Below are 23,685 nucleotides of genomic sequence, written 5' to 3'. Positions count from 1 at the left end.
GTCACCTCAGTGATACATTTTGTGATGGTAACTAAAGTTTAAAGCAGAAATTGAGGCACTTTTGGAATTTTCATTTTTGACCAAAATCGATGGGTCCGGGTCTTAGAGAATTTCTCATATGACACAAAATGGTTGAAGTTCCTGTTTGAAAATCATGCTCTGAAATCAACTTCTATCACCTCAGTGATACATTTTGGGATGGTAACTAAAGTTTAAAGCGGAAATTGGGGTATTTTTTTAATTTTCATTTTTGACCAAAATTGATGGGTCCGGGGCTTAGGGAATTTCTCATACACCACAAAACAGTTGTAGTTCCTGTTTTAAAATCATGCTCCGAAATCAACTTCTGTCATTTCAGTAATACATTTTGGGATGGTAACTAAAGTTTAAAGCAGAAATTGGGGCATTTTGGAATTTTCATTTTTGACCAAAATCGATGGGTCTGGGGCTTAGGGAATTTCTCATATGCCACAAAATGGTTGAAGTTCCTGTTTGAAAATCATGCTCCGAAATCATGACCCATACCAGGAGGGATAAAATGCTTCCTACCTGGACTTCTTTCTAATGTTATGATTGCAATCACCTGTGTTGAGACCTTTCTTATCAATGAAATAGTTCAACACAGGTGACACCATTCATATATTATGAGGGAAGTACAGATAGAGAGTATGTTGTCCCTCCTGGAATGGGTCATGTGGGAAGTATGCACAATCTAATATATACCCCCCGCCCCCCCCACTTCCACTGGGGTCCCCTGTTTCAAGTGCCCCGGGCACCATCAAGGCTTAATCTGTCTCTGACCCTGGGTCTGACTTCCATAGCAGGGAGATGCAATGTGGGAGCAGGCACCGTAGGACAGGGAAGCTACAGTGCTTTGTTCCAGGGAGTCGCAATATGGGAGCGGGCAGTGGAGGGATGGAGAAGGAGCATCTGCTGCAGGAAGTAGCATGTGAGGTGGGAAGCAGAGCACAGGAGGATGGACAGGTGGCAGCGCACACACAGCAGCTGGGGGATGGCATCTGACATCCAGTGGAAGTTGTTCCCTGAGCAGCCAGAGAAGTTGCAAACAGCTGTGTGGGGGGTCCCTAATGTGTGGGGGCACCAGGATGGCCGCCCCTGTCACTCCTCCCTTAATCCGCCCATGCTCGTAGGCATGACTAATGTCCATTGTTTAAACACAAACATGATGGCGTCATTGTTGGTCGATTTCGGTCTAGAACAAAACTGATCTTTAGTAAATTTTCTTCCAAATATTTTTCTCTTTACCCGTCTTTGTGTTTGTGTCCTTACATTTGTGTCTTTCAATTTGTGTGTCTGACATTATTCCTCCTTTACTGTGTGACTATCTTTTTACTGTACCTCAATTTTCTATCTATTTTTTATCATTTATCCCCAAAACCCACTTTCACAGAGGAGATGAGACCATATGCTGGCCAGTGCCACACTGGTTAGTGACTCGGCAACAGTTTTTTAAAAATAATTGGTACTTTTTATTAAATAAATAAAAAATTCTTAAAGCCCCAAACAACAAATTAGGTGTCATGTGTCCTGAAAAAGTTATTCCCTCCTCTCTTGTACAGAAATCGGTTATATGAAGGTGTTTTATAGAAAAAAAAGAAAAGAAAAAGGGAATGTATTCTGAATGTGATAGTATTTCTGAATTGTGTCAATTTTACAAATCACCAGCAGGTGGCAGCCATAACATATGCATAATCTCAATGTTGTACAAAGTTGAACTTACTTTTATAGATTATTTTTTACATATCATTTGTCAGAAAGCCCACCCACAGGTCATGTTTTCAATTTTTTTCCTGTTGAAGATGTGGGAAAGCATGACCTGATGAGGGTACTTAGTTCTGAAGTTCTGGTTTACAAGATTTTTTTATATTACGCTATGCTTCTAATTAATATAAATAATACAATATAAAAAGCAACATCATTCTATAATAAGCGTGCAAATCATTCACCATTTGATAAACTAAATTGTACCATATGTGCAGACAAAAACAGACAATAGTTACATACAAAAATTAAGTTAGTCTTAAAAATCTTCCTTATTTTAAAAAGTGAAGGGCAAAATTCATTTTAAGGCTTAAGCACTAGTTATTAGGCTTCTATTCATACGTGTGTGTGTGTGTTAAAACTGGTGTTTTAAACAGATTTAATTTAGGTGTGCAATCTTATTTTGCCTACCTGGTAGCTATAATAAAGATGTATTTGAAAGTGTATGATGTTGCTACATATTGTATATGTATGTTGCTAAAAGCAGCCCACTTGGTAGCCTCTTATATCTCTTAACCTGTAGAGTTCTGGAATCAGGACAGTGTGTGCACCTGGTCAACTGGGTATTTAAATTGGTCAACCATACTACAATTGCTATGACCGCGTCATGGTGAGGGAGTGATACATTCCCCTGGTGGTGTGCCCAAAGCTTTTGAAACACTGAGCTGCCCCCAGGCCCCTTCTTATGTAATAAAAATACACTTTCACTGCAGTGCACAATAACTGTTAGTATGTGTGGCATTGAATATAGTAGTAGGATATGGGTTCACTACGATATGCCGGTGGTCGGGCTCCCGGCGACCAGCATACCGGCGCCGGGAGCCCGACCGCCGGCTTACCGACAGTGTGGCGAGCGCAAATGAGCCCCTTGCGGGCTCGCTGCGCTCGCCACGCTACGAGCGCCACACTATTTTATTCTCCCTCCAGGGGGGTCGTGGACCCCCACGAGGGAGAATAAGTGTCGGTATGCCGGCTGTCAGGCTCCCGGTGCCGGCATGCTGGTCGCCGGGAGCCCGACCGCCGGCATACTGAAGACCACCCGTAGGACATACAGTACCTTCCAACTGTTGTATAATCAGGACAAAAGGTCTGATCAGCAGGACAGTGGACAAATTTGTTAGCTAATGGGCAAAACCAAGTGCACTGCAGGTGTGGCAGATGTAACATTTGCAGAGTGACTTACAGGCCCTTCACATTAGGCAATTTCACTGAAAGATATGAATGATCTCATTCATTAATGAACAAGATATCGTTCATATCTTTCAGTGTGTAGGCACCAACGATGAACGAAGCGCGGCCCTGTGCTCATTCATCATTGGTGCCGGGTCGCTTATACATGTAGGTCAATATGGACAATCTCGTCCATATTAGCATGCATTGCTATGGAGTCGGGTGACGGGGGAATGAAGAAACTTCACTCCCCCTGTCACTCCCCCGGGTCGCTCATCGGCCATATCAGCCGTCGGGCACCTCGGCAGCATATTGCCTAATGTGTAGGGCCCACTAGATTTGTTTGGGTTATTTTGTTTCTGTGCAGGGTAAATACTGTCTGCTTTATTTTTACACTGCAATTTAAATTTCAGTTTGAACACACCCCACCCAAATCTAACTCTATCTACACATGTTATATCTGCCCCCCCCCCCCCCCCCCCCCCCCGACAGAAAGCTTATTTACGGTGTGATGAGTAGATAGGGTATGTCTTATGAGATACGAGATGTCAGCAGTCGCTGAAGACAGGAATAGTGTTGTTAGCTTTTAAAAATGGATGTTTACATTAGAACTGTGCTTTTATTTATAAACTGAGTGCTGCATAAAGAGTGAGAAAATAAGAGGATGGCACAAAGTCTTGTAAGGCATCAAGTAGTGATCCCTCACACCTCCATCAGTCTGTACTGCAGATAGCTGCAAGGTGGACACTTTATTATAGCACTCCATTCAACTAAGCTTTGAGTCAGAGCTAACTACTCATTTTCTTAAGAACCTGACTTATCAGAAGTGAACCAGATTCCCTGACCTGCATATTGGTATATGTCATGAATGTATAACCAGAGGTGTGGTGAAACCCATGATACTGATTCTGCACCTTTCTCATTAGTTATATGGCTCATCTAAACCCTGTAAGAATAATCACACAATAGACAACTGTTGCTTCATATGATATATTTATTTATTCATGGATAGCTACAGTACATTGGTAACAATGACAACGATTTCTGCAACAAATTAATTTGTTTTTCATTTTGGTCTCTGTTACATTCAAAACTGACAATTTTAAGTTGCCTTGGGAATTAATAAGTTTCATGGTTTATTGATTATTTATACACCTTGATGTCTGTCATTACAGTGGCTTCAGGATTTTATTTTTAATATTATATGGTTTCATGGTAATTTTTTTTATCATTCCTTTGATTATGCATTATATGCCATTGAATTAAATATAATTTTAACCTATTCTTTTGCGCTCCCTATTGGTGTTTTACTTTCTTTGTAGAAGTTTTGGGGTTGGCTATCCCCTATTTTTGAGAGTGCAAGATAGATTTTGGGACATAGTACCCTGAGATTTTTGGGCACCTTTTTTCTTGTTGTTCTTTATCCACATCATGGTAGATGTGTTGGGTGATGGACCAATTGCCACTCAGTGTTTTCCCATAGAAATGTTTATTTATAACAGACAGAAAACAAGGGAGAAACAACAGGAATAAAAAACACTGATAAATCTTAAAACTTCCAATACAGGTGATCCTGAAAACATGGACCAAGAAGCAACATGTGGATAATGCTGAGAGTCTCAAGCAGAGCCCCAGTAGTGAGTATGTAGGCACTCAGGGATAGAATATTATATGGAGTTATGGCAAAACAGTGTCCATACACTCCATTGCTGCTGATGTACAGTATCTTTCTAGTGCCCATACACTCTATGGCTGCTGATGTATCTGTCCACTGTTAATACACTCCAGTGCTGCTGACATATCTGTCCAGTGTTCATCCACTATCCAGTGTCCATACTATCCAGTGCTACTGACGTATTTGTCCAGTGTTCATACACTCCAGTGCTGCTGACATAACTGTCCAGTGCAGTGGCGCATGCAGGGGGGGTTTCCGAGTACCTGGAAACCCCCCCTGATGAGACAATTTTTTTATTTTTGAGACGGAGACAGCAGTGTCTCCGTCTCAGTAAAAGGCGCGATTGCAACCGCGACCGCTTACTGTAGCTGCTGGCTGCTGCAGCAGCATAGAGCAGAGAACCATGGAAGGGGGGGAGCTGCTGGCGGTACATGCTTAGCCAAAGCAGCTCCCTCCGTCCTCACACACACTGCCGTCCATCTGCTCCTGCCTCTGTCCCAGCCTCAGCTCCTGCCTCTGACCCAGCCCCTGGTATGTCTAAAATATACAATACTGTATGTACTGTATATGAAGTTTGTGTATTTATGTATGTATGTATGTGTGTATGTATGTATGTATGTATGTATGTATGTATGTATGTGTGTTTGTGTGTGTAGGTATGTATGTGTGTTTGTATGTATAAATTAATGTGTGCTCTATGTAAGTATATACAGTATACTGAGTAAAAAAAAAAAATATATATATATATAACGTGAAGGCGGCACTCAGATCAATAATGCGACAACAGGCAGTTGTAAATACAACTGCCTGTTGTAGCATTATTGATCTGAGTGCTGAGGGCATTTGATGTAATATATGACGTATCGACTGGAACAAGTAAATGATTGAGTGATGCTGAACCTTTTGCCTGATCTAGGGTGGTAAAAGGAGTCGCCAGTCTCCAAACTGCTGCAGGTAGTGCAGCCTAAGCACTTGTAGTTACCTGCTTTGCGAGAGAGAAAATGCGTTGGTACTGCAGGTTTCATCTTTATGATGTCATTATGGACCACAATGTCCTTGATATTTTTGCCTCTGCGAAATGAGGGTAGAATCCTAGACTTGGTGAGTCTGGGCGGCTGTTTATCTTGTGAAATGATGGGCCATAATCGTTTAGCCGTTTTCATAGCTGTAGTGCTGAAAGTAGAAAAGTCTTGCGGCCAAGGAATCCGATCCTGTTTCTGCCCTTTAATCGTAGTGTGTAAGAGATTCATGCGGTCCTGTAGCAGTGCTCTCTCTTTGGCTTTCTTCAAGTAGTGCCATTTATACCCTCTATTGAGGAATTTGCGCGACATCTGGTCGATTTGAGAAATGGCATCTGAACGGTCACTACAAATTCGTAAGATTCTAATGAACTAAGAATATGGCAAGACCCACTTTAGTGCTGGAGGGTGGAAACTGGCTGCATGCAGAGAGGTGTTTCTATCTGTTTGTTTTACAAATAAAGAGATATGTAGCCTGTGAGCCTCATCCTGTCTGATAGAGACATCTAAATAATTGATTTGCTCAAAGCTGGTGGTATAAGTGAATTTGATGGATGCATCCATTGTGTTAATGTCCTGCATAGCCTTTATGAAATTATCCTCGGTGTCAGCCCATAGTATAAAGATGTCATCGATATAGCGAAAATAGGCCTTAATCTTGTGAGCTATGGCCGAATTTGACAAAAACATATCTTGTTCCACCTCGCACATGAATAAGTTGGCTAGGCTCGGAGCCACACAAGACCCCATGGCGCATCCAGACCTTTGTAGATAGATGCGACCATCGAACATGAAATAGTTGCGGGTCAGGGTCAGTTCAAGCAGCTGGATAAAGAAATTAATGTCTGGGCCTGTGTAATTACTGTTACACGAGATAGCCCTCTTAATGGCCTGTAGGCCACGTTGGTGCGGGATGTTGGTGTAAAGACTGACCACATCGACCGTGCACATCAGGAGTCTCTCTGAGAGTGGAGTGTAGGTAGCCAACTTAGATAGAAATGCTGTGGTGTCCTTAAGGCAGGTAGTTTGACCTTGTACCACAGGCTGGAGGAAGTGGTCCAAATATTTGGACACCATGTAGTACAGGGAGTCACGGGCAGCAATTATCGGATGCCCAGGAGGACTCACAGGGTTCTCATGGAGCTTCCGGTGTGGAGCACCGGAGTAATAGGCCAATCCTGTGTGAGTGCTTCTTTGACTTTATTGTCGATAAGATGTTCCAGACTTGCTTGCTGTAAAATATCGTCCAGCTCCCTTTTGTACTCCACAGTAGGGTCAGTTGATAATAGTAAATACGTGGCACTGTCCTGAAGTTGATTATAGACTTCACACTTATATGCGGTGAGGTCCTGGACGACCACCCCCCCCGCCTTTGTCGGCAGGGCGTATAACTATATCTGTATACGTACCCAGATTTTTCAATGCCTTGTACTCAGAATTGCTGAGGTTACCCTTTTGGGGAACAAGTTGCATATCCATGTTGTCGTACATGTTGCTCATGTGATTGACAAAACATTTGATATTCGGGTTAGTTGATACTGGATCAAAAGTGGATGGTTTATATACTGGAGCCAGTGGTGCAGGGGTAGTGTTCTCATCTCCAAAAAATTCTTTCAGACGGACTCTCCGTCCGAATTTGAAGAGATCAACTTTATTTTGAAAGGCATCAGGTTTCTTCACAGGGACGAAGGACAGTCCTTTATTAAGAACAGATGTTTCATCAGGAGTAAGAATGCGAGTTGATAGATTGAAGAATATGTCTTCTTGCTGGTGGTCTTTTTTGAAGTTCCTTGTCCACTGTCCACCTCGGCGGGTGTAGCGCCTTTTTTGGGGGCCCCCATACAACCGTAAAAATGCTATTAAGAAGTTGTCCAGGTAATGACATAAAATGTTCACATATATTAATAGATAAATATCCAGAGATGGACAAAGTGCTTGGCATGGGATGTAGTTAAAATGCCGCCGGATGAGATCCCGTCGGCCGAAATACCGACGCCTAAATCCCAACCAGTAGCATAACGCCGGCATCAAACTCCTGACGGTGCTCCGGATCCCGGCATCAAAATACCAATGCTTGGAATTCCGAATGTTTGTTTAGAGGAACATGCTCACGCCCTGCCGCGTGTGGTGGGAGGTTATATTTAGGCATTAGGGTGCAGGAACGAGAAGTGGATGGTTAGGTACCAGGGAGGGGGGGTTAGGGTTAGGTACTTACAAGGGGGAGTTAGGATTAGGCACCAAGTGGGGAGGGGTAGGTTTAGGCAGTGGGGAAAGGAGGGTTAGGCACCCACAAGGAAGGGTTAGGGTAGGGGACATCGGAAGGTTATGGTACTTTTTAGGGGGCCGCCGGGATTCTGATGGACGGGATGTCGCTGTCGGTATTATGACCGCCGGTATCCCGTCCATCGGTATATCATAACGAATCACTTGGCACAAATGGTAAAGTGTACATTTTGAATAAAAGTTTAGTAGGATTTCCTACAGTCATCAATGGTCCGGCCATGCCTGCGTTGGGCGGACTGCGCCCCCAAAACGGCGGCCAAATGCCGCCATGCTGCCCCCTCCCTCCCAGAGACCGCCTCTGCCTGTCAATCAGGCAGAGGCGTCCGGAATGCGCCGGCGCCACAGTTTCGACCCGAACGCTGCGCTGCGAACTGCAGCAAGCGATCGGGTCAGATAGAATGACCCCTAAGATCGTAGCAGCACAGCTACGATCAACTCGGAATGACCCCCTTATTGCAAGAGGACAGTTTCCCAAATCAGGGCGTTACCCACTAGTTCTGTACTAAATGCGGGCAGATGGCATGTCATGGGCGTTGCTCTGATGGGGCCGCAGTATACATGCATGCAACAAAGTGAGGGGCGAGGAGTCATGTGTTGGACACAAGTGAATGCGGGACACGATAAGCATATACTGCCCACCAACCCCAACCCCCCCCCCCCCCGGGTACCTAGATGCTGACATCGCAGACACCCAGGGCCACACAGCACACCGCCAGGCTGTAGCTCACCTGCTTTGCGCCGATGAGCTGAGCTTGGTTCACTGTCTCCGGTGATGCGACATGAAGTCTCTCGGTGCGGGTGGTAGATGTCACTCACAGCGCCACCAGACCGGAGTCAGGTGATGTTCGCGGTCTCGGGACACGCACAACGGCCGTTATCAAGTTGGCATTCGCGCAAGGCACCTGGCATCTCCTCGCAGACCGTGCGTGCGTGGAAGCCCACATCACCCGGCACGAGGAGCGCGCCAGCCGTCCGCCACAGAACAGAAGGGATCTTACATACCAAGTTTGGAGTAAATCCAGGGTTTCTCTTTGTGCAGTGGCGGAATTAGCAGCGGGGTAGCCGGTCCATTGCACCAGGGCCCGCTGCTATCAAAGCATTCCGGGAGGAGGAAGGACCCTCCTCCTCTCTCTCATCTATCCCACGGGCCTCACCTACAACCAGGACTACAGCAGCAGAGGTGGCAGAGAGTCCACAGAGCTGACACAGGAGGCCACACCGGCCGGGTTCAGCTCCACACAGGCTGGCCTGGGTCTGTTCAGCATTGATCTAAAAAAGTAAGGGTGGGTACACACTGATAGATATATCTGCAGATCAATTGATTGGCAGATATATCTATGGATGGATGGGGTAGTGTGCTGTGCATGCATACACACTGCCCGATCCGTCAGAGATTGACGTCATAGCACACGCCTGCCCAGTTCAGCTGTCAATCACCGCCGGCTGCCGCAGCATGTGTACGGGCAGTCGGCTGGTCGCCCATACACTATATCGGTAGATATATTAGCCGTAGGCTGTGCTCCAGGGCCGACGTAATATGTCTGTGAACAATGGAGTTCACAGACATATCGCCCGTACACACTTGCCGACGGACCCGTGATATATCGGCCGTTCAGTAGAACGCCCGATATATCGGCCAGTGTGTACGGGCCTTAACAGGTAGGGGTGTCAGGAGATTTGAGGGGATCAGGAAGATGTAGGAACACTGATGTCTCCTCTGTAAAGATGCTGTAGACCTGTACTAGTGTGATTTTTGTATTTCTACAGCAGCGGAGATGTGCACTGCCTGTTTCTGCCCTGGTGCCGCCAGGAAGAAGTGTCAATCTTGTCCGAACGTATATGAGGAGCCGCTCTGCTTCACATGATCCCTTCTCTGTCTGTTCCAGCTTCCGTTGTGCTGACCCTGGCTGCGCACATCTCAGACTGAGCCAGGCAAAAGTAGTGCATAAAAACGGTTTACATATGATTTGCCGGCAGATGGGATGCCGGCTGTCAGTGTCCTGACAGCGGCATCCGGTCTGCCAGAATGCCAGCAGCGGGCCAAGTGGTAAGAGTCACCTTGCGGGCTCAGTGGTTCACTGCACTCGCCACAGGATCTCCATGATCTATTCCCACTCTATGGGCGTCATGGACACCCAGAAGTGGGAATAGCCCTGTTGCGCACTTATTCTAGCTGTCAGCATTGTCAGCTGTCGGGATTCCAGCATCGTTATCCTGACCGCCTGGATCCCGACAGCTGGCAAGTTAACCGCATCCCATAAAAACATTACTGGACTTCTGCTTTGTGCAGTACCCGAGCAGGCAACTATTGGTTTACACAATTTGCTCCAACTGCACGGAATGGATGTTACAGTGGTCCTCATTCACAATGGTTCCAAAAATGCACAATATTGCAGTGTGTCTGCCTCCAGCCACCTCACAGAAATCACCTTCAGTCTTCCCCTGTCACACACTGCCCCCTCCCATCACCCACAATCTCCTTGTCAGCCTTTCCCTGTCAGTCTCTACCTTCCATTCACCCTCAGCCTCCCTGTCACCCTCTGCCTTCCGCTGTTACCAGCTGCCACTCACTATCTCCCACTGCCTCTTGCTGTCTCCCTCTATATCTTCCAGTCACCCACTGCCTCTTCCTGTCTGCCTCTGCCTGTTACCCTCTACCTCTCTTTCACCCACTTACTCCTCAGTCACCCACTACCTCTTCCTGTCACCCACTGTCTCCCCAGTCACCACATCATCACCTGCTGTCTCCCACTGGCTCTCCCCAGTCACTTACTGCCATTGGATGGAGGAGGGTGGGCCCTGAGCATATTTTTGCACCTGGGCCGAACACCCGCATATTCCGCAACTGTCTTTGTGTACATGTAAAGTATAAAAAGTTTGGTCCAGTGGTGTTTTGCCGTGTTTCACCTGCAACATCCCGTCGATTTTGCCTTTAGAAATTGCGAAAATTAAATTGATCTTTAATAAATTTACCCCTTGGTGATGGCTGCAGGCTGTTCAAGAACGTCCCCTTTTGGTGCACAGTCTTGATAGAGTAAAAGAGCTCTAGTTTGGGAATTGCATCTTGATTTGGGACTACTTGGGTGGAGGGGGGTCTCAATAGATGAATTTTGTGCTTGGGTGGGTGGGTGTTAACAAAAATGCCCCAGCTGTGTATTAAATGCCTTTCCCATTTGTGAAAGACTCCTGAGAATTTGGCACTGTACATGCATAAAGGGTCACATTCCAGAGCTGGACAGAAGCTTCAACAGGGGATCATAAGATCTCTCTCCTGCAATATAGACTCCTTGGCTTGAAGCAGTTTGCGCCATATGATGGCATAAACCTACGAGACCAGATTCTGAAAAGCTTTGCTTTCAGAGTTTTGTACTGTACATACTGGTCAGACCGTAATCCCCATTAATAATAATGGGGACAGCTGTCTATAGCGCTGCTTTTTGTTCTACTTTATGCAAAATTTGGCTTGATAATTAGTCTTCACCACAGTGTGAATTTCTGAAACAGACAAAGGCACACATACACTTTGAGGGAAAGGATGACCTTGGGGGTGGGTAATCAGCAGCACATCTTAGGGTTGACATACTTGAGTGGCTCCTACCTTTACCAGCAGAGCATCCCTAGGTTTCTGTCTCAATACAGTGTAATGTATCAGGGTTAGATATCCAAAGGCAAGTGATTGTTCTCAAATGCTGATCACTTCAGCCACAGGCCACACCTCTTCTGAACTGTACTGTGACATCATATTGCTGCCATTTGTTTGACACATGCAGATGCAGGCTGACCCAGCCATGTTCAAGAACATCTCCTTTTGGTGGGAAGTCTTGATAGAGTAAAAGAGCTCTAGTTTGGGAATTGCATCTTGATTTGGGACTACTTGGGGGGAGGGGGGTCTCAATAGATGAGTTTTGTGCTTGGGTGGGTGTTAACAAAAATGCCCCAGCTGTGTATTAAATGCCCCTTTGAGTTACATCCCCACCAGGGGCTAGGGGGGCAGGGTGCCATCTGCCCCCCCGGGCCGGTGCAATTTAGGTGTTCCAGGGCCACATGACTGCAGATTCTCTGAGAAAAACTGGCCCGCTTGCTTGAGTCTGCCCCCCAGGCTGAAGGTTGCCAGCCAGCTCCTGATCCCCACTTTCCCATTTGTGAAAGACTCCTGATAATTTGGCACTGTATATGCATAAAGGGTCACATTCCAGAGCTGGACAGAGACTTCCAACAGGGGATCATAAGATCTCTCTCCTGCAATATAGACTCCATGGGGTTGAAGCAGTTTGCGCCATATGATGGCATAAACCTACGAGACCAGATTCTGAAAAGCTTTGCTTTAAGAGTTTAATACATACTGGTCAGACCTTAATCCCCATTAATAATAATGGGGACAGCTGTCTATAGCGCTGCTGTTTGTTCTACTTTATGCAAAATTTGTCTTGATAATTAGTCTTCATCACAATGTGAATTTCTGAAACAGACAAAGGCACACATACACTTTGAGGGAAAAGATGACCTTGGGGGTGCGTAATCAGCAGCACATCTTAGGGTTGACATACTTGAGTGGCTCCTACCTTTACCTTCCCTAGGTTTCTGTCTCAATACAGTGTAATGTATCAGGGTTAGATGTCCAAAGGCAAGTGATTGTTCTCAAATGCTGATCACTTCAGCCACAGGCCACACCTCTCCTGAACTGTACTGTGACATCACATTGCTGCCGTTTGTTTGACACATGCAGATGCAGACCTGGTACTAGGGCTCAAAGCTTTTCTACTGTATACTTATTCCAGTCTGAGCGAAAATTCGTCAATGAATAACAAAGCAAGGGAGAAACCTAAAGAACTAGGGTTGCATGTAATAATGTACCAATTTTTCTGTGATTCCGCCATAGAATGTAAAGTGACAAATTTATATTAAAGGCAACACCAGATAGATTTTGACTTTAAAAAAAAATGCTACTTTAAATCCTTTGGTAAGCTCTGCAATTATGAAAAATTAGACCCTATTTTCTCTTACGTCCTAGAGGATGCTGGGGTCCACATTAGTACCATGGGGTATAGATGGGTCCACCAGGAGCCATTGGCACTTTAAAAGTTTGAGAGTGTGGGCTGGCTCCTCCCTCTATGCCCCTCCTACCAGACTCAGTTTAGAAAATGCGCCCGGAGTAGCCGGTCACAGCTAGGGGAGCTCTACAGAGCTTTTCTAGAAAAGTTTAATTTTAGAGTTTTTTATTTTACAGGAAGGCTGCTGGCAACAGCCTCCCTGCTGCGAGATACTGAGGGGGGGGAGCAGTGTCCGCCCTGCGGGGTCTGAGTCACTGTCTCCGCTGACTGGACACTGAGCGCCAGAGGGGTCGGATCGCTCCCCGCCACAGGGGATCACTCGCCCCAGCAGCATGCCGCCAACCCTTTACAGAGCTGAAGAAGTGGCGAGTGAGACACCAACCCTCCTAGCAAGCGGAGGGCCGGTGTGAAGATGGCGGCAGTGGGGAGGGAGTGCAGTATTAACTGCGCTCCTGGGAAGGCTCAGCGATACATGGTGTGGCACTGTGAGGGGCGCCCTGGGCCAGCGCTTACTCCCTACACTGGTCCAGAAGCCTGTCGGGGTCCTTGGATCTCAGCCAGCACTAATTCCTCATGCCAGTGTAATCCATGAAGAGCGGGAAGACAGCACCATTAAGGGGGCGGAGCTTCTACTCAGAGCGGACCCAGCAGCATTTCAGCGCCATTTTCCTGCCTGCACAGCAATGAGAAGGAGAACAGGTCCCTCCACAGCAACTCCAGCTATCTGTACACGGTACCAGGCGGTTGTAGAAAGGGGGGGGAGGCTGTAATACGACTGTGTGTCCTATTAAGGTGCACAGTCAGCACTGACAAGGGGTCTCCCTTTGGTAAAAGCGCTGTGTGTGGGTTGGCTCCAATCTCTGTGTCTCTCTTGCCATTCTTGGGGGGGGAAACTCTGTCTGCCCTCACGTGTGTGTGTGTGTGTGTGTGTGTGTGTGTGTGTGTGTGTGTGTGTGTGTGTGTGTGTGTGTGTGTGTGCGCGCTTTACCTCATTCTGACCATTTGGTTGATATTCGTCAGGAATCCTGGAAAAATCCGGAAAATAAATTTTCCTTATCTAAGAAGATACTAGCTCGTTATTCCCTCACTGCAGAGTTAAGTAAAAATTGGGAAACACCGCCGCCGGTGGACTCACAAGTTGCACGTCTGGTGGTCTCCTCTGCTCTGCCTGTCACTACCGTCACTTTCCTGAAGGAACTAACGGATAAGCGTGTGGAGGGTTGCTTGAAGTCTATTTACACTCTTGCTGGAGCTGTGCATAGGCCTACTATCGCGGCCTCTTGGGCTGCTAAAGCTATAGAGGCCTAGGTTTAGGAAGTTGAAGCAGGACTACTGTCTTATTTTTATGATAATGCTAGACAGTGTCTTTCATATATTATTACAGCCTCTCATTATTTTCAGGAGGCAGCATCTCATGAAGGTGTCCTGGCGGCCAAGGCATCTACTACGTCCATTCTGGCTTGCCGAATTCTCTGGTTCCGGTCCTGGTCAGTAGATCTGGACTCTAAAAAGACCTTGGAGGTAATCCCTTTTAAAGGAAACATTCTTTTTGGGGAAGATCTCAACAAGATTGTGGCTGACTAGTACTTCTCCTTCGGCTCCGAAGGCTAAGAGTACTTCCATTCGTTCCTTTTGACCTCCAGGTAAAGCAAAGGGTCAGGCGTACCCAAAACAGGCTCGCACTTCCAAATCCAGTAAGCCAAAACCTAAACATGCCTGGGCTGCCCATCAACCTGCTTCCAAAACAGACAAGCCTGCTGCATGATGGGTCGGGGGTCCCTCTGTGGGATCCCAGGGTGGGAGGCCGACTTCTACGGTTTGCTCAGGCATGGTTACAGACCACTTCGGACGCCTGGGTAAGAGAAGTCGTCACTCACGGATACGCCATCTCTTTCAAGAAACGTCCCCCTCGCCAGCTTTGCTCACTAAACATCCCTTAGGATCAGGTAAAAGCAAAAACTCTCCACTTGGTGGTGCAATCTCTCCTGGATACAGGAGTGATAGTGCCTCTGGCTCAGAGAGGCAGGGGGTACTATTCCACGCTGTTCCTAGTACCGAAACCGAATGGGTCCTTTCGGCCCATTCTCAACCTCAAGTCTTTGAACAAGTTTGTGAAAGTTTCCAAATTCCGTATGGAAACGCTTTGCTCTATTGTTCTGGCTTTGGAGCCCAAGGATTATATGGTATCCCTGGACATACAGGATGCTTACCTGCATATACCTATTGCAGTGTCACATCAGCTATACCTGCGGTTTGCTATTGGCAACGTAGATTTTCAGTTCCAGGCTTTACCTTTCGGTCTGACCACGGCTCCAAGAATTTTCACCAAGGTCATGGCGGTCATGACGGCTCTATTCTGCCGTCAGGGTATCAGAATCCTGCAGTATCTGGATGACTTGTTGATCCTGGCGAACTCTCCAGAGGTTCTCCTTTGTCATCTGGAACTGATGGTCCAATTCCTGCAAGCCCAAGGGTGGCTCATCAACTGGAAGAAATCTTCCCTGGTCCCTGCTCAGAGCATGGTGCACCTGGGAGCGCTCTTGGACACCCACAACCAGCGGTTGTTTCTGTCCCCAGAGAAGGTCCTGAAACTTCAGGACAAGATAAGATGCTTCCTCTCTTGCCCACGTGTGTTGATACACTAGGCGATGCAAGTACTAGGCCTCATGGTGTCGGCTTTCGACATGGTAGAGTGCGCTCAATTTCATTCCCGCCCTCTGCAGAGGTTGATACTCTTCCAATGGGATGGCCTGCCTCACCGAATCAGGACTCACATAATCTCCTTGACTCTGGAGGTCCACTTGTCACTGAGCTCGTGGCTACAGGACCAGCAACTGAGCAGGGGTCGTCCCTACTGGATCTCCACATGGGTCCTTCTGACGACGGATGCCAGTCTGCTGGGTTGGGGCACGGTGTTGGAGCAACACTCTCTTCAAGGTTGGTGGACCAGGGAGGAGTCACTCCTCCCGATAAACATTCTGGAGTTGCAAGCAGTGTTCAATGCTCTGAAATTGGCCTTGTCTCTAGTATAGAACAGACCTGTTCAAGTACAGTCGGACAGCGCCACCGCAGTGGCGTACATAAATCATCAAGGCGGCACTCAAAGCCACATGGCAATGATGGAAGTATCAAAAATACTTTGTTGGGTGGAACGCCATCTGCCAGCTATATCGTCAGTGTTCATTCCGGGAGTCCTCAACTGGGAAGCAGACTTCCTCAGTCGTCAGGACATACTCACCAGAGAATGGAGCCTTCATCCAGAAGTCTTCCAACTTCTAGTGGACAAGGGGGGCAAACCAGATGCGGACCTGATAGCATCTCGACACAATCACAAGGTTCCGGCCTTCGGACCAAGGGCAAGGGATCCTCAAGCAGCGTTCGTGGATGCGCTGGCAATATCATGGAACTTTTGGCTGCCGTACGTGTTCCCGCCGGTGTCACGTCTGCCAAGGGTGATAAGGAAGTTCAAGGAAGAAGGAGGAATACTACTTCTCATCGCTCCGGCGTGGCCCAGGCGGCATTGGTTCTCACGCCTGCAGGGTCTCTCGATAGAGCGTCCTCTTCTACTACCCCAATGCCCAGACCTCCTCATTCAGGGCCCTTGTGTCTACCAGGATTTGGCCCAGCTGGCTTTGACGGCGTGGCTTTTGAAGCTTCAGTACTGAGGGCCAAAGGTTTTTCTGAGGCGGTCATTCAAACTATGTTGAAGGCCCATAAACCAGCTTCTGCACGTATCTATCATAGGGTCTGGAATTCTTACTTCACCTGGTGTGTGGCTAAGAATTATGATGCATACAAGTTCAGTACTGCCAAACTTTTGGCTTTCCTGCAACAGGGCCTAGTCTTACGCCTTCGTCTGGCCTCCCTCAAGGTTCATATTACTGCCTTGTCGATATGGTTTCAGAGAAAAAATTGCGACTCTGCCTGATGTTCATACATTCACTCAGGGTGTTTTATGGATTCAACCTCCCTATGTTCCTCCCGTGGCTCCTTGGGATTTATCGGTTGTTCTGGATGCCTTACAAGAATCTCCGTTTGAACCTCTTGAGTCTGTGGGCCTTAAGTGGCTTACTCTTAAGGTCTTGTTTTTGCTGGCTATTGCCTCTGCTAGACTGGTTTCAGACTTAGGTGCCTAGTCCTGTCGGTCACCCTTTCTGATTTTTCTCCGTGACCGAGCGGTTCTTCAACTCGCCCTGGTTATCTGCTTAAGGTGGTGTTGTCTTTCCAAAAACAAACAAATTTAACTGTGAAAAAGCGCCTCAATGTGATAGATATATGTATATATCAGAAGCCCTCTGAATTACTGCGCAGCCTGCAACTATATGTGTAATAGTGTGGAGGCATAGACTGAAAAAGAGAACTGGCTGCGCTGAATTTCAGAAGGATTCAAATAACAAAGGAGAGAGCCAATGTATCAATATAAAAAGACAACAGGTTTATTTAAAATATAATGTTAATTAGTAAAAATAATGATAAACAGACATATTGCATTAATGATAACACAGTCCGGTGTCTCACAGTGTCAGCAGTATGTTGGACTTTCACAGAACTGCCTCTGTAAGTGTGATGTATTAACGTCCAAAATCCATACCAGGTATTAGCTGCCGTTCCTACTGCTCAGTATTGATGCATGAAGAAATGTGATGTGACAGGTTCCAATATGGGATCACATGAGGGGGCCAGTGAGTCCGTAAATGAACAATTACCTCTCCAGTGGGTTGGTCCGTCTACCGGGCGTCCCCGGACAGGAATCCTGCGTTACCCACACACAGCAGCAGTGTCACGGAGAGGAGAGCGGGCACCGCTCGGGAATCAGCTGGCTGTAGCGGTATGTGACGGCAGCGGCTATTGGAGATCTCAAAGCCGCCCGGAGTACGAGTGCTGAGATGGTAGCACGTATGAGACACCTGAACAGGTATTCAAGAGGCAGGACCCGCCTCTTGAATACCTGTTCAGGTGTCTCATACGTGCTACCATCTCAGCACTCGTACTCCGGGCGGCTTTGAGATCTCCAATAGCCGCTGCCGTCACATACCGCTACAGCCAGCTGATTCCCGAGCGGTGCCCGCTCTCCTCTCCGTGACACTGCTGCTGTGTGTGGGTAACGCAGGATTCCTGTCCGGGGACGCCCGGTAGACGGACCAACCCACTGGAGAGGTAATTGTTCATTTACGGACTCACTGGCCCCCTCATGTGATCCCATATTGGAACCTGTCACATCACATTTCTTCATGCATCAATACTGAGCAGTAGGAACGGCAGCTAATACCTGGTATGGATTTTGGACGTTAATACATCACACTTACAGAGGCAGTTCTGTGAAAGTCCAACATACTGCTGACACTGTGAGACACCGGACTGTGTTATCATTAATGCAATATGTCTGTTTATCATTATTTTTACTAATTAACATTATATTTTAAATAAACCTGTTGTCTTTTTATATTGATACATTGGCTCTCTCCTTTGTTATTTGAATCCTTCTGAAATTCAGCGCAGCCAGTTCTCTTTTTCGGTGTTGTCTTTCCACCTTAACCAAGAGATTGTGGTTCCGGCCTTTACCTCTCCAGATTAATCCTCCAAATAGCAGTCTTTGGATGTGGTATGGGCTCTCTGTATTTATGTGAAGAGAACAGCTTCGCTTAGGAGATCTGATTCTCTCTTTGTGCTTTTTGGTTTTCACAAACGTGGCTGGCCTGCTAAAAAGAAGACCTTGGCTAGATGGATTAGAATGGTGATTGCACATGCTTATGCACAGGCTGGCCTTCCAGCTCCTGCTACCATCAAAGCCCATTCTGCTCGGTCTGTTGGACCTTCTTGGGTGGCCCACCGTGGTGCGGCCCTTGAACAATTGTGCAAGGCGACTACGTGGTCCTCAGTGAACATGTTCATAAGGTTCTATGCCTTCGATACTTCTGCCTCCCAGGGTTATAGAGGAGACGGTGCTGTGCATCTTGGGAACAGCAAAGCTTTTAGTCTTTTGGTGCCTCAGATCAAGATCCAATTCTACATCCCGATGTTATACCTGTGGAACCCAGTGTACCTCGCAGAAAGAGATTTAACAAAGGTAAGTTCTTACTATAAATCTTATTATTCACGTAAAGTAGATGAATGTGAGTTATCCCTTGTAGAATTACATATATCAGAGATTCCCAAACGCAGTCTTCAAGGCAGCCCAATGGTCCTGGTTTTAAATGTATCCATGATTGGCCACAGGTGACTTAATTAGCACCTTAGTCAATTTAATTTAACCATCTGTGCTGAGCCATTTATATACATAAAACCTGGACTGTTGGGGTGCCTTGAGGACTGCGTTGGGGAACCTCTGATATATATTATTTAAAAATGACAAAATCTGGTGACTGTGCCAGCTTTACCACCCATTTTCCTGCCCAAATGGTTTTGGTCAAGGCAAATTGCAGGTGGGTGATATGTAAGTGACCACCCTGTGTGGGTATCAAGTGTCAAATCTGTTGACCAACGCTGTTTAACCCTTGCACAGCTACAGCTTCTTATTCAAAATGGTGAAATTTGGTGACTATGCCCGCTTCTACAACCCATTTTCATGCCCAAATGCTAGTTGGACAAGGCAAATTGCAGGTGGATGATATGTAAGTTACCACTCTGTGTGGGTTTCAAGTTGCAAATCTGTTGACCAACGCTGTTTAACCCTTGCAGAACTACAGCTTCTTATTCACAATGGTGAAATATGGTGACTGTGCCCCCTTTACCACCCATTTTCATGCCCAAATGCTTGTTGGTCAAGGGAAATTGCAGGTATGTGATATGTAAGTGACCACCCTGTGTGGGTTTCAAGTGTCAAATCTGATGACCAACACTGTTTAACCCTTGCAGAACTACAGCTTCTTATTCAAACTGATGAAATCTGGTGACTATGCCAGCTTTACCACCATTTTCTTGCCCAAATCATTTTCGTGTAATGCAAAATGTAATGGAAATTGGTATAAGGCACATGGGGGGTCATTCTGAGTTGATCGCTCGCTAGCAGTTTTTAGCAGCCGTGCAAACGCTATGCTGCCGCCCACTGGGGAGTGTATTTTAGCTCAGCAGAAGTGCGAACGCATGTGCAGCCGAGCTCTACAAAAAAAGTTTGTGCAGATTCAGAGTAGCTCTGAACCTACTCAGCGCTTGCGATCACTTCAGCCTATTCGTGTCCGGATCTGACGTCATATACCCGCCCAGCGAACGCCAATCCACGCCTGCGTTTTTTCAGACACTCCTGCGTTTTTACAAACACTCCCTGAAAACGGTCAGTTGACACCCAGAAACGCCCCCTTCCTGTCAATCTTCTTGCAGCCGCCAATGCGACTGAAAACGTTGCTACACCCTGTGCACAACCACAACGGGCTTTGTACCCGTACGAGGCGCGTGCGCATTGCGGCCCATACGCATGCGCATAAATGCCGATTTTTAGCCTGATCGCTGCCCTGCGAACAACGGCAGCTAGCGACCAACTCGGAATGACCCCCACTATTTCAACTTTATGCAATGTTAGCTTAATGATATATCCTTATTTAATTTAACGTAATATAATATTTGCTGAATAAAAAGCTGGAGCCGAATAAGAATTGAATAAGAAGCTGGAGCCGAATAAGAAGTGAATAAGAAGCTGTCCAAATAAGAAGCTAACTTCAGCCTCATCGTCACTCCAAGGATTATAAATAGAGATGAGCGGGTTCGGTTCCCTAAACATCGAAAATCACGTCCCAAGCCTAAATCCGAGCCCGGCTCGAGACTTCCTGCCAGACTTGGAAACCAGAATGAGGCAAAACGTCATCATCTTGCTGTCGGATTCTCGCGGGATTTGTATTCCATATAAACAGCCGTGCGTCGCCACCATTTTCACTCGGGACTTGGAGAGTGAGGGAGACAGACCTCTGTCTCTCTCTGTGGGTGGTGGCGTTGGGTGAGGTTAGTGTGTGCTCTGTAGGGGTGCTGCTGCAGTCACTGTGGTGTACCTGTGCTGTGTTAGGGGTGCTGTCCTGGCTGTCACTGGTGTTTCATGTGCGGCAGCTGTACATGGGTGTTGCTGTCCTGGCTGTCTCTGTGTGGTACAGGGCATAGGTGCCGATTTATGTTCTTGCTGGTGGGTGCTCGGCGGGAATGAATGGCTGGGCACCGCTGTGACTAATGCCCATTACACATTATGTAACATGCCGTAATGCCCATTACGCCACACACCGTAATGCCCATTACACACTATGCCACACCGTAATACCTATTACACATTAGAAATTTAAGCAAACAAGACATTAGAAATTATATATGCATTTCTTAAAATATATATTGTGAATGAGTTTACAGTGGCACAGTTGATAATTATATTTACGTTACATATCTTGCTGTGCACGGGGGTTATGCTACTACAGACATACACTAGCAATTTTTTAATGTGTGTAATAGGCTACACTGGTACAATTGGTACTTAAAGTACAGAATACGAGTGCATTTCTCGCTATACTGTATATATATATAGTGGGTGATTTGGAAACAAGTGGCCTCTAATATGTGGTGCATGCATTATGGAAACCAGTGCTGGAGTTTACACACTGGAAAGAAGGACATCGCTCACCCCCTAGATTGGACAGGGATATTGTAGATGCAGCTTGATGGGAGCTCGCCTGGAACAACTGCTTTATCTTTGATCCCTCGCCAATTCCGCTTCCGCAGCCACCACAATAGATTGAGATGCGCTGGGGGCTGTGGAAGCGCTTCCGTACATGCAGTGTAAAATAAAAACCTTAAAATGTCCACCGCCGGTGAAACAGGCGCTAGAGGTCAAATGTGACCTCTAGCGTCTGTCTCCTCCTTGGTGGCGGACATTTTTGGTGGATTTTATTCTACACTAATGTACGGAAGCACTTCCGTGTCTCAATCTACTGCGGGGGCTGTGGCGGTTGCGGCAGCTAGCTTTACTGGGGCAGCTGGTTCTGTGGGTGCTCCTCATTGTCCATGTGTGTTCGGGTCCGGTAGCACCCACGGAATCGGCACCTATGGTACAGGGTGCAGGGGCACTGTACTCCTGTATGCTGGAAAATATAGGGGTGGTGCTGGCCCTGTATGTTGTAAAAATTCCGGGGTGCCTATGTTAAAAATTAAAAGCACACGGCTCCTATATGCTGTAAAATATAGGGTTGCTTTTGGCCCTCTATGTTGTAAAAATTCAGAGGTGCAGTTGTTAAAAAATTAAAAGCACACTGCTCTTGTATGCTGTAAAATATAGGGGTGTCACTGTTCAAATAACATTACACTGGTCCTGTATGTTGTAAAAATTCAGGGGTGCAGTTGTTTAAAATTAAAAGCACACTGTGTTACTTATGTTCTCTGTACTTGGAACCCAGGAGATAGGGTGGCAGCAGAAGAGTTCCAAGTACAGATGCGTGAAGCTGCGACAGAACTGGGGTATGCAGCAATACCTAATGGAAAACCCTGACTGTGTTAATTTATCTGCGGCGCATGCCGACAAGAAAAACCGTAACCAAAGTAACGCTGCCCAAATGCCAAATACGAATCCGTCGTAGTTCGGCAATGACAACAGTGGAGGAACCCCGGCAGAAAACACAACGGCAAGATGATTAGAATAATACGGCTTCAGCCATAAGTTGCAGCAGAGCCGCTACTCACGACACCACGGAAGGTGCGCGCAGGAAAAGACCAGAACCCCGAGGCTTCGGACACCAGACCACTCCACTGGAAGACAAACTCGGAGGACAGCAGGAAACAATCCCTCAGACCGTACTCTGGAAACTGGACACAGGACACTGGAGTACACAAGCTGGATGCAGGAACACACTAGAGGCAGGAAGACAGGCTCCACTGGAAACTGCTAACAGGGACCAGAAACAAGCTTGCAGGAAGCAAACCAAGAACTGGAACATACAGGTATCATAACAAACTTCTATCACCGGCGCTGGACTGCAGGGCTAGCTGTGTAATAAGGAAAGCACACCCCAATCAGGATGGCTGGAAGCCAGGCACAAGGTAATGGGCAAAATACTGGCAGGTGAGGTTACACAGACAAGAGCCAGACTGCAGTACACAGACTCACCACATAATGACCAAATATCTGACAGCTGACATAATGACCAAATATCTGACATAATGACCAAATATCTGACAAGGGGAACAGAAACTGAATTATAACATAAAATACATCACCAAAATGCAAAACAGGAATGAGCCACTGCCGTGGTTCATAACAGTACCCTCCCCCCTTGAGGAGGGATCAAAGTACCCCAAAATTCAGGTTTTCCAAAACAAGGGATACATTAAAAAAACTGACACACTGGTATAAACATACAGTGGCAAGAAAACATAAGCAAGCTTATAACAGTGCCCCCCCCCCCACACTTGACGGTGTCCACTGGACACTAGACAAAAAAAATATTATTATTTTTTATAACCAACAAGGTAAGAGTCAGCAATTATTTATTTTTCTTCTTTTTTTTTTTACATGGTTCTTGAGGTCTGACCAAGGTAGTTCCCCAAACATTGTCTGAACTGATGTTACCTTCCAGCAAGGCTGGGTTAAATCCCGGGATTGGTTTTCTAACCTTGGGGGCTGAACTTTCAGAAGTACTGCAAGAAGAACACAGAAAAACACATCCCGCAGTCAATACAATAGGCTGAGATTTTTGTGTCGATTGTATAATATTCTGTGAACTCTCAGCAGATAAGACAGGTG

The sequence above is a fragment of the Pseudophryne corroboree genome, chromosome 6, assembly GCF_028390025.1.
Source record: "Pseudophryne corroboree isolate aPseCor3 chromosome 6, aPseCor3.hap2, whole genome shotgun sequence".
Taxonomy (NCBI): Eukaryota; Metazoa; Chordata; class Amphibia; order Anura; family Myobatrachidae; genus Pseudophryne; species Pseudophryne corroboree.
Note: the sequence above shows the minus strand (reverse complement) of the source record.